Consider the following 8,215-nt stretch of genomic DNA (forward strand, 5'->3'; position numbering starts at 1 on the left):
ATTGAAATATATAAGTATTTCAAGAAACTGATATGATAAAAATTTACTTGAAGGCTCTCCAGCATTGCCAGGGTTGTAGCCAGTGGCTTTTGGAAGAAGAATAGGTGAATATAAGGATGATTTAAGTTTGTGTTTGTAAGATTCGAGTCCAATCTAAAGTCATGAAGGTGACATTCTGACATCGAAATCACAGCGAATCCGAGCAAATACTTATTTTCTTCAAAAATCGGCCATTATAAAAGGTAAACCATACTAGAGTTAATATCTCAACCCTCTAACAAAGCCTCTCTAATCCCGGGTGGAAATAACGAGGAAACACTCTGGTATATAGTTCATAAGAAATATATAGTTAGCTGAATGGGAATCATAGTTGTTCTGAATCAGTAGCCATATTTCCGGTGACTAGTCGGTTAAAAGATATGCGACGAGAAGGTAAATCTCGTTGACACCATAATGTGGATATCTAAGACCTACGAATACCAATCAAACACACTATGCTTCCAGGCCGAAGTAGCACAAAAAGTTTCGTTTGATGCGTGTGAAGCCCTCGAAATTTTAACTTAGGTTCTACAATGGCTGAAGAAGTGTTCTGAGGACGGGATATCCTCCCTCGGTATAAAACCCGCCTCCTTATCCTTAAATCTTTCCCGTGTATTTGCTTCCACAAGACTCAAATCGAATCAAACCCCTTATAAGTACCAGCTTCTTTTATACTTCTTCGCTGGGTACTTGAAGTAACCGACGCATTACTCCAAGCTGATCTCATCCAATGTTGAAGCGGGGAAACCTCAAGCAGGCAGGCGTTCCATCAGCATTTTCAGACTACCCCTTCTCACCTAGTCCGCTATCTTACCGCTGTGACCAAACCAGCCGGTGTAGTCAATGTTATCGGCAACACCTTTGTGATGGTAAAGCGATCGTGTATTTGCCTGCTAAGCTATGAAGCACTTAATGTAGTGATGCGGGTTCGACGTTGGAAATAGACCCGCTTGTGTCGTACTAGAAAGAATCAATTGTCCTACTCGGACAAACAGTACAAACATTTAAGTAAATCCAAATGAACACGTTGCTGCCGGTCGTTCCTGTTTTATATATCCGTAGAAACATTTATTGTAGAGCAGTATATCATTTTATCTCATACTATATTTGCACATACAAAGAGCTCGTGTGTGTATACGTATTTTTACCTTCTCAAACAGTCTAATGGTTTTTCCCATCGGTGTGGATTTAATTTTTGTAAAAAGCAATTTCATGCTGAAAATATAAAAAAAAAAACGCTTCAATAGACTTTAATGTGACCAAGGAAAAATTCACTTTTAAGCAGTTTTCTCGACAACAGCTGGCTTGATGAAACATATCTGTGTGAGTTGAAAGTGAGCTGTTTTTCCAAAAGCCATTGAGAATTTCTGGAAGGAATTTATATATTGCCATAGTTTACCTAGAAGGCCTTTTTCTTTAGGGATGCCTAATAGACATATAACTTCGTTAAAAACGTTGGAGTCAGTTTTACTTAAATTAACGCAGTAAACGTAAAAATACCGTGGTTGCGATGGTACCACGAGACAATTGACGTACTAAAGCTAGACAATTGCTGTAGCGTCTTCTTAATAATAAGAAATATTTGAAATATATAAATTAGAGTAACTAACCAATCAAAATAAGCTAACAGAATTATCGAAGTAATTCGATTGAATCGCTAAGACAGCGTGACACAATAGAACAGCTTTACAGAATTACTTTGTAGGAGTTTACTGGAACAGGAGTAATGAAGAAATTGCCAAGACAAAGCCGTAACGGGACACGAAGGAGCGCTTGAGAGATTGATGGATGAACTATAACAGACGGGGGTTAATAACTCAGGTTCAAGTCTTGCAGGGAAAGTTAGATTCGAAAGAGAGACACGATAGCGTTACATAGCATCTACAGTATATGGTAAGTGTGGATTATGAGGGAAGAATAAATAAGTTAAAAAGTTTAGTGAGAACAGAATATATATAGCAGTCATGGCTAAAGAACTAGATCCAAAAAGGTAGAGTCTACGATGCAACCGGCTGGTTCGTCTGTATCCTTCCCTGTACGTCTTGCTGAGCAGCTAGTTCTGTTGGCCATTCATCTCTATTCATGCCCAGTTATGGGAGTCTTCCGCTTCTTGTCTGCCCAGCGACCGCTACTTCTGTTGCCACTCCGTGGCTGAGTGTTTTTTGTCGTCGCTTTCCTCCGCCACTGCTGCTATTGTTGCCGCTAGTTCCGCTATAGTGGAGCAGCGCCACGCAAAGTGTCGTGATGATTCCAAAGCTGCTGGATAGTGTTTAAGGGAATTAAAGAAGCGCTGCTTAAGGAAAGATCCCATCTCCGAACAGACGTAGGGCTTGGCACTAATAGCAGAGCAGCAGCAGCAACAGCACCTCCTTGAGCTGGGTAGGCCCATCAATTTGCTTTCGAGTACGTTTGTTTATTGTCGTCCAATAAGAGTGTCGCCGGCAGCTGCCAGTGATCCGAACGTCCCCGGCTTGGTCGTGGCCTGAGGCCTTCATTCTTATCTGAACAGATGAGGACGAAGAAGAGAAAGGGAAAGAAATGATGCGCGACGGAAAAAACAAATGCTAGATCAAAGATATAATACACAACAGACACAAGCGAATGCCAGAGCAGGGGCATTCGACAGTTGATAGTAGTGCAGCAGAAAAACGAGGGGCAGAAATACTATAGGAGTAATCAAGGGTCAGCTCTCTCTTTCCGTTGCTCCTCCATCTGAATTGGCTTGTAGGTTCATCTATGTCCGTAAGGACTTTTCAGGCCTATGTATATCTTAGACTATCTCATGCGACTGACTGATTGGCTGGCAGAGCAAGTAAAACGTTATCGTTATTGATACTGGTTAAGGTCCTTATCATAAAGGCAACTTCCGTTAAAATCCTAAGGCAGACGAGTGCTGTAGCTTTTCACTGTTTGTTTATTTATCTCTATGTACCATTTGAATCCTCTCATTTCTCTCATACATTGGCCCGTGCTAAGGTTTACGGTGAACGGAATCGTATGTCGAGCTTGGACTGGAAAGGAGAATAGCCGAAGTGTTTTTGTAAATTATTTCGAATTTTATCGAGGCCAGCAATTTACCAAAGCAGACCGGTAGATCTGCGTCGGCTTCGAAGATGTTTGGTAATTTTCAAAAATAGCAGCTTTGACCTCGACGATGCGCCTACAAATGCTTTGTATTTGCTTTGTAACAGTTTTGTCGGGTACCGGAGATCTACAAACAAAGGGAAAATGGCTTGCTATCGCTTCTAAGGCTCTCGCCGGGCACAAATTAAATTGTCGCAAGTGACAAGAAGCAACATTTCTATATCTATATGAAGCAAAAAAAGAACGGGTAACTCCGGGAGATACACGTAACCTAACCTAGAATTGAGGCAAATCTTCATCCAAAACACAAGTTTTTTTAGGCTGAACGATTTTTATACATTAAGAAATGTTTGAGAGACTAAAACGATCGACACATATCTGTATACGGTCTAGCTCTATCTACACCACCTGTGAGTTTTTTACGAGCTAAACATATGTCGCGCTGTCCTCAAACTGGCCAAGATCATATGCTGATAAATGCATTAATAGGGTATGAAAAAAACGTGCACCTAGTCTTACTAGCTGCCTAACGTTGCAGATTTCCATTCGAAGCCCTTATCTTTTAGTTGATAAACCCTATGTAAACTTATCGCCCCTAGGGGTCGAGTCATTGACAAAAATACCTTTACATTTAATACGGCTATACCAACTTTCGTCTTCCAGGATATTTAGTTGCGACCTTTGTTATTAGCAAACTTATCAATGCTATATGTTAGCGAGGTGCGCAAGCTTCAAGCTTGAGGTGTGACAAGCACGTGAGACAACAGCCTGCCCAACAAAATACAAATTGAACTGATTGATCATATTGAAGAAAATCCTATATCGCTATAATTCCAGCATTTCATTCATCAGATTCGTAGGATCTGGCGATAAATTTTAGGAGATTTTCATATGAGAGAAACACTGGAAATAAAGCTGTTATCAAATGTTTAGATTATACTGAGAGCTCTAACCGTAAAATATGATGTCGTAGTGTTCCATTCTATAACTATTAAGAAAAGTAATGTCCACTACTTATGAAGCACTCTGTACATATCAATAGAACTCCAACTAACGCCAAATTTTTCTAGTTTCGCGTTATTTTCCTGTTTAGATCGCTTATGCCTCTCTGTATTAGTCAAAAACACACATATTTAAATACGATGGCAACAGTAAGGTATGCGGTGGATCCTCACGGAAACAACAATGTACAGGAACAATTCTTTCTCTACAAAAATCCGCTCGAGATTTGTTGTTCAGTTTCAAATCTAAGCTGCAGTACAAGTTAGAACCCGGGCATAGACACACTTCATTTCGCGCTGGAAGCCAGCCGTCTGATGGAGTATCTAGCGGCGGTACTGGACGTAAACATAGAAAAATCTAAATCTATATGCGAAACCAATGATGCATAAAAATTATACATACACATAGCACAAGCAAATTCAATTGAAAATATTTGCCTACAGCAAACGCATTCAAGTTTTGAAAAAAAGAACTAAAATTTAGATTGCACCTAATACTTCTTCACTGCCTAAGAGGTTTGACTTGCTCAGTCAAACTGGTACTACCCGCTCTATTAGTTTTAACCTCTACATTTCGAGGTTTTTACATCCTGTATCGCCGTAGAGCATTTCCGCCGCAGACGGCTGATTCCCAGCACGAAATGATGCGTCCACACAACGTGTCCCTAAGATTAGCAGACGAATACGTTGCCCACTAAGCTATCACCCGTCATCATCAACAAGGACCCTAACAGTAATTTCAATATTGTTAGCTTAATTGTCATGGTGTCACCGTTGCAAATCCGGTTTCACGGCAGCAAGCGGTAGCTCGGCTCCCAGGTCTCTGTTAAGACGACCCAGCCATTTCCTCCTGTCGACTGATGATGCTATAGCTACGCCGTAGGACGCGTACTGATAAGCAATCCTCGTTTAGGTAACTTTGGCTACCAAGAGCAATAACCCTTTCCAGCTACCGCTACTGCTTCCGCCGTCCTCAGTGACTACATATGCTACTATTTCAACCTTTGCATCAGTTGATTTGGGCGTCTGTCTTCTGACGTTGCGACACCCTTCGTGCTACGTTATAGTACTAGCTACAATTTGAGCGGCGATTTGTCGTATGACCGTTGGCTGCCTTCTGTTGCACGTTTCGCCAAACGGCGTTTCACTCTTCTCGTTGTTAGGGTATCACTCGTGCTGTGTCGTGCGGCATCAGCTCTTTTCAACTGAACAGCATATACGTACATCAGTACTAGGCCCGACAAGACGCACCATTACAGCAATCAGCGAAGACCGAAAGCTCTGTTCATGATGCTGCGAGCCAGTGAACTCAGGTTCTTCTTTTATATAAAACGGACTGTGTGGAGCGAAGAACTGTGAGACTCCATCACCGCTGTCAGCTGATCCACCGCTGGGTTGGATTTCGTGGATCAGACGCGCAATCGCTGGCAGTGTGTGGCGGATCAGTAGCGTCCGTACAGCATACCGGCCACATATAGGACGCCTCGAAAAGCATGAAATAAAGAGTGCGCTCGAGCGCAAAGATAAACTTAACCTGCTCAAAGCGGCTGGGAAGAAACGCCACGAGTTCAGCGGGGAATGGCTGGCTTGGAGAAACGATGGAGACCATAGAATTGAAAGCAATGCCAACGTGTCGCCTTCTGAAAAGTCAGCTGTAGCAGTGTCACGCAGACAATGGTAAGTTGATGACCTCAAATAAAGCGACGACGATCCCCCTTCGCTTTCGTCCTACCTGCTGTTCAGACAAAGAAGTGCAGCTTGCAGTTGTGCTCAGCTGTTCATACGTACAACACTGGATAAGGCGAAACAAAGCCAGTGTTAGGGCTCGACGGTATTCCAACGATATTACTTACGATGCAATGGCAGCGCAGGAGGTACAATGTAAACACATTGTATCTTATTTGAGTTTTTGGCATCTGCAGAACACACCTACAACAGCCATACCCTCGGACGCCGTTTGGCGATTAGCCGAAACTACGTGCCAAAAATTTCCCTGTTGATGTTGACGATGATTCCTTTTGTTGCGAAGTTAGCACAAGCCAAGCAGTGGTCTAAGGGGCTTGATCCACGCTAACATATACCTGCTGGCTTTCTGCAAATATTGACTTTTTTTTGGCTAAGGCTCTGCTTGCTTTGTACAGTGTTCCATGTTAGCTATATAACATCGAAAAAATATTGCCATGGACTTGATAAATGTAATGCATAACAAGTGGTCAGAATATGGAACCGGCTTATGCCCTTAAATCGACGCTGTTCCTCCTTGGTCACACGACTTATTTTGCAGACAAGTGCGGTACGCCCGTGACATTACATGGCGGAAGGGGACGATTCAAACTAAGACTTAAACATATTTCTAACGTTCTCGATGAAGTGCTCAGGTTTTTCTTAGTCTCATTTCTATACTATGCTAGGACTTGCTTGTTAATTTTTGACCATATCGCAACATAGTAGTGAGACAACAGTAAACCGTTCAAGATTTGCCATCAATGAAATTGTTGAAAGAAGATAAATTAACGATTTACATACTATATGTATAGCATTTAGCTTCTCTGAAATACGGCTTTCACAAATGACTGGATATGCGTATTGAAATCACATATCAGTGCATCAAAAAAAACCGATAGCGATACCGCTTGACCACTCGTTACTATCTCTATTTGCACGTTTCCATTCGCAGTTACGTGTCTCATGTCGCCATCTGATCAATAGTGTCGCCCACTTGAGTCTTCTCTGTGTCGCGCCATAACCGGGTCGTAGCAAAAATCCGAGGAAAGATGCGGGCTGGTGGTTCATAACTCGAACGCTTCCCTCTGACTATCCTGACGTAGGACGGAGGAAGGAAGGCGGGAAGGCAGCAGTGACTTCGATTGACTACGCCTTGACAACAAAATAGTTGCCTTTGCAAATGGAGAATGACTGCCTCCGTGTATCGTATATTGTACAACGGTATGTATATATGTATGTATCATGTCGCATCCTGCCATATCGCCGCCGGTATCAAAGAAAGCAAACAAGCTCCATCCACATTTCACACATGATAAAATTTCAAAGTCTGTCCCGTCTCACAAAGTCGCACCCAAATACCGGTCGCGCGACGCTACGCCAATGCTTGTCTCTTTTCCGCCTTTTTCGTACAACAACGCCACAAGCGATGCCATGCGACGATCCCAACATCCATGTTCCTTAGAGTAACGTCCCTAACCCCCGCTGCCTCTATACTGCAGCCGTTCTACTGCTTAAATAGGAAATCAGTCGACCAATCGGCCCTGGTAAGACCCAGTAGCGTGTAGCAGAAAACGGGAAGATAGTCACGACCATCACTGCGCCCAGCACCCGGCAGTCTCAAATCTTTTAGGTAGTGTGAATGCGATAGATGAGAAACGCAGCGGTAGTAGTGTGCATTTTCGCGATCGGCAATGTTGCAGCTGCACAGAAAGCGAACGCCTATAGAAAGACGCTTGTCCAAAAATGACGATAATGAGATCTATGCCGCTTTGACGGTCACGAATATTCATGCCAGCATCGATTGTAATGTATGGAATATAACAAGAGATAGTAACAACAGTACCCATAGTCCTAACACTGTATCCGTTGCGTCACCACCAACCTTCCGGAAGCTAGATGGTAAGCACAGGAGATAGGCTGCTCACTGCACTAGCTGAGCGTGCCATTTTCACAAGTTGTCACTGTCGTCACGAATGCAAAGGAAGACACGAGAAAACCGGTGGCTCTTTTTTTTGCGGAGAGACGAAAGCAAGATGCGATGAAGAAATGATGGAACATGGACAATCAGTAGATGCAACGAAGTGACGAAAACTAAAAGAAGAATGTATAATAGCAATGTGAGAGGGAAACATGGAAAAGCGAGAGTAGCACCGACTGGTGCTTGGAACAAGGGAGAATATGGCCCGAACGAGGCCTTGCGCAAGCAAAAGTTTGCGAGAAGAAGCAATGTATATGTGTATGTGTGTGCGTATTTCTTGTGAGCAAAGAGGTATGCTCAAAGACGGGTGTCACTGATACAGCAGCATGGAATCATTAGCAATGGATGCTAGGCCAGAGCCGATAGTCGCAGGAGTATTCAGCTATAG

This window comes from Varroa destructor, unplaced genomic scaffold (assembly GCF_002443255.2).
Source record: "Varroa destructor unplaced genomic scaffold, Vdes_3.0 BEIS01000004.1, whole genome shotgun sequence".
Lineage (NCBI taxonomy): Eukaryota > Metazoa > Arthropoda > Arachnida > Mesostigmata > Varroidae > Varroa > Varroa destructor.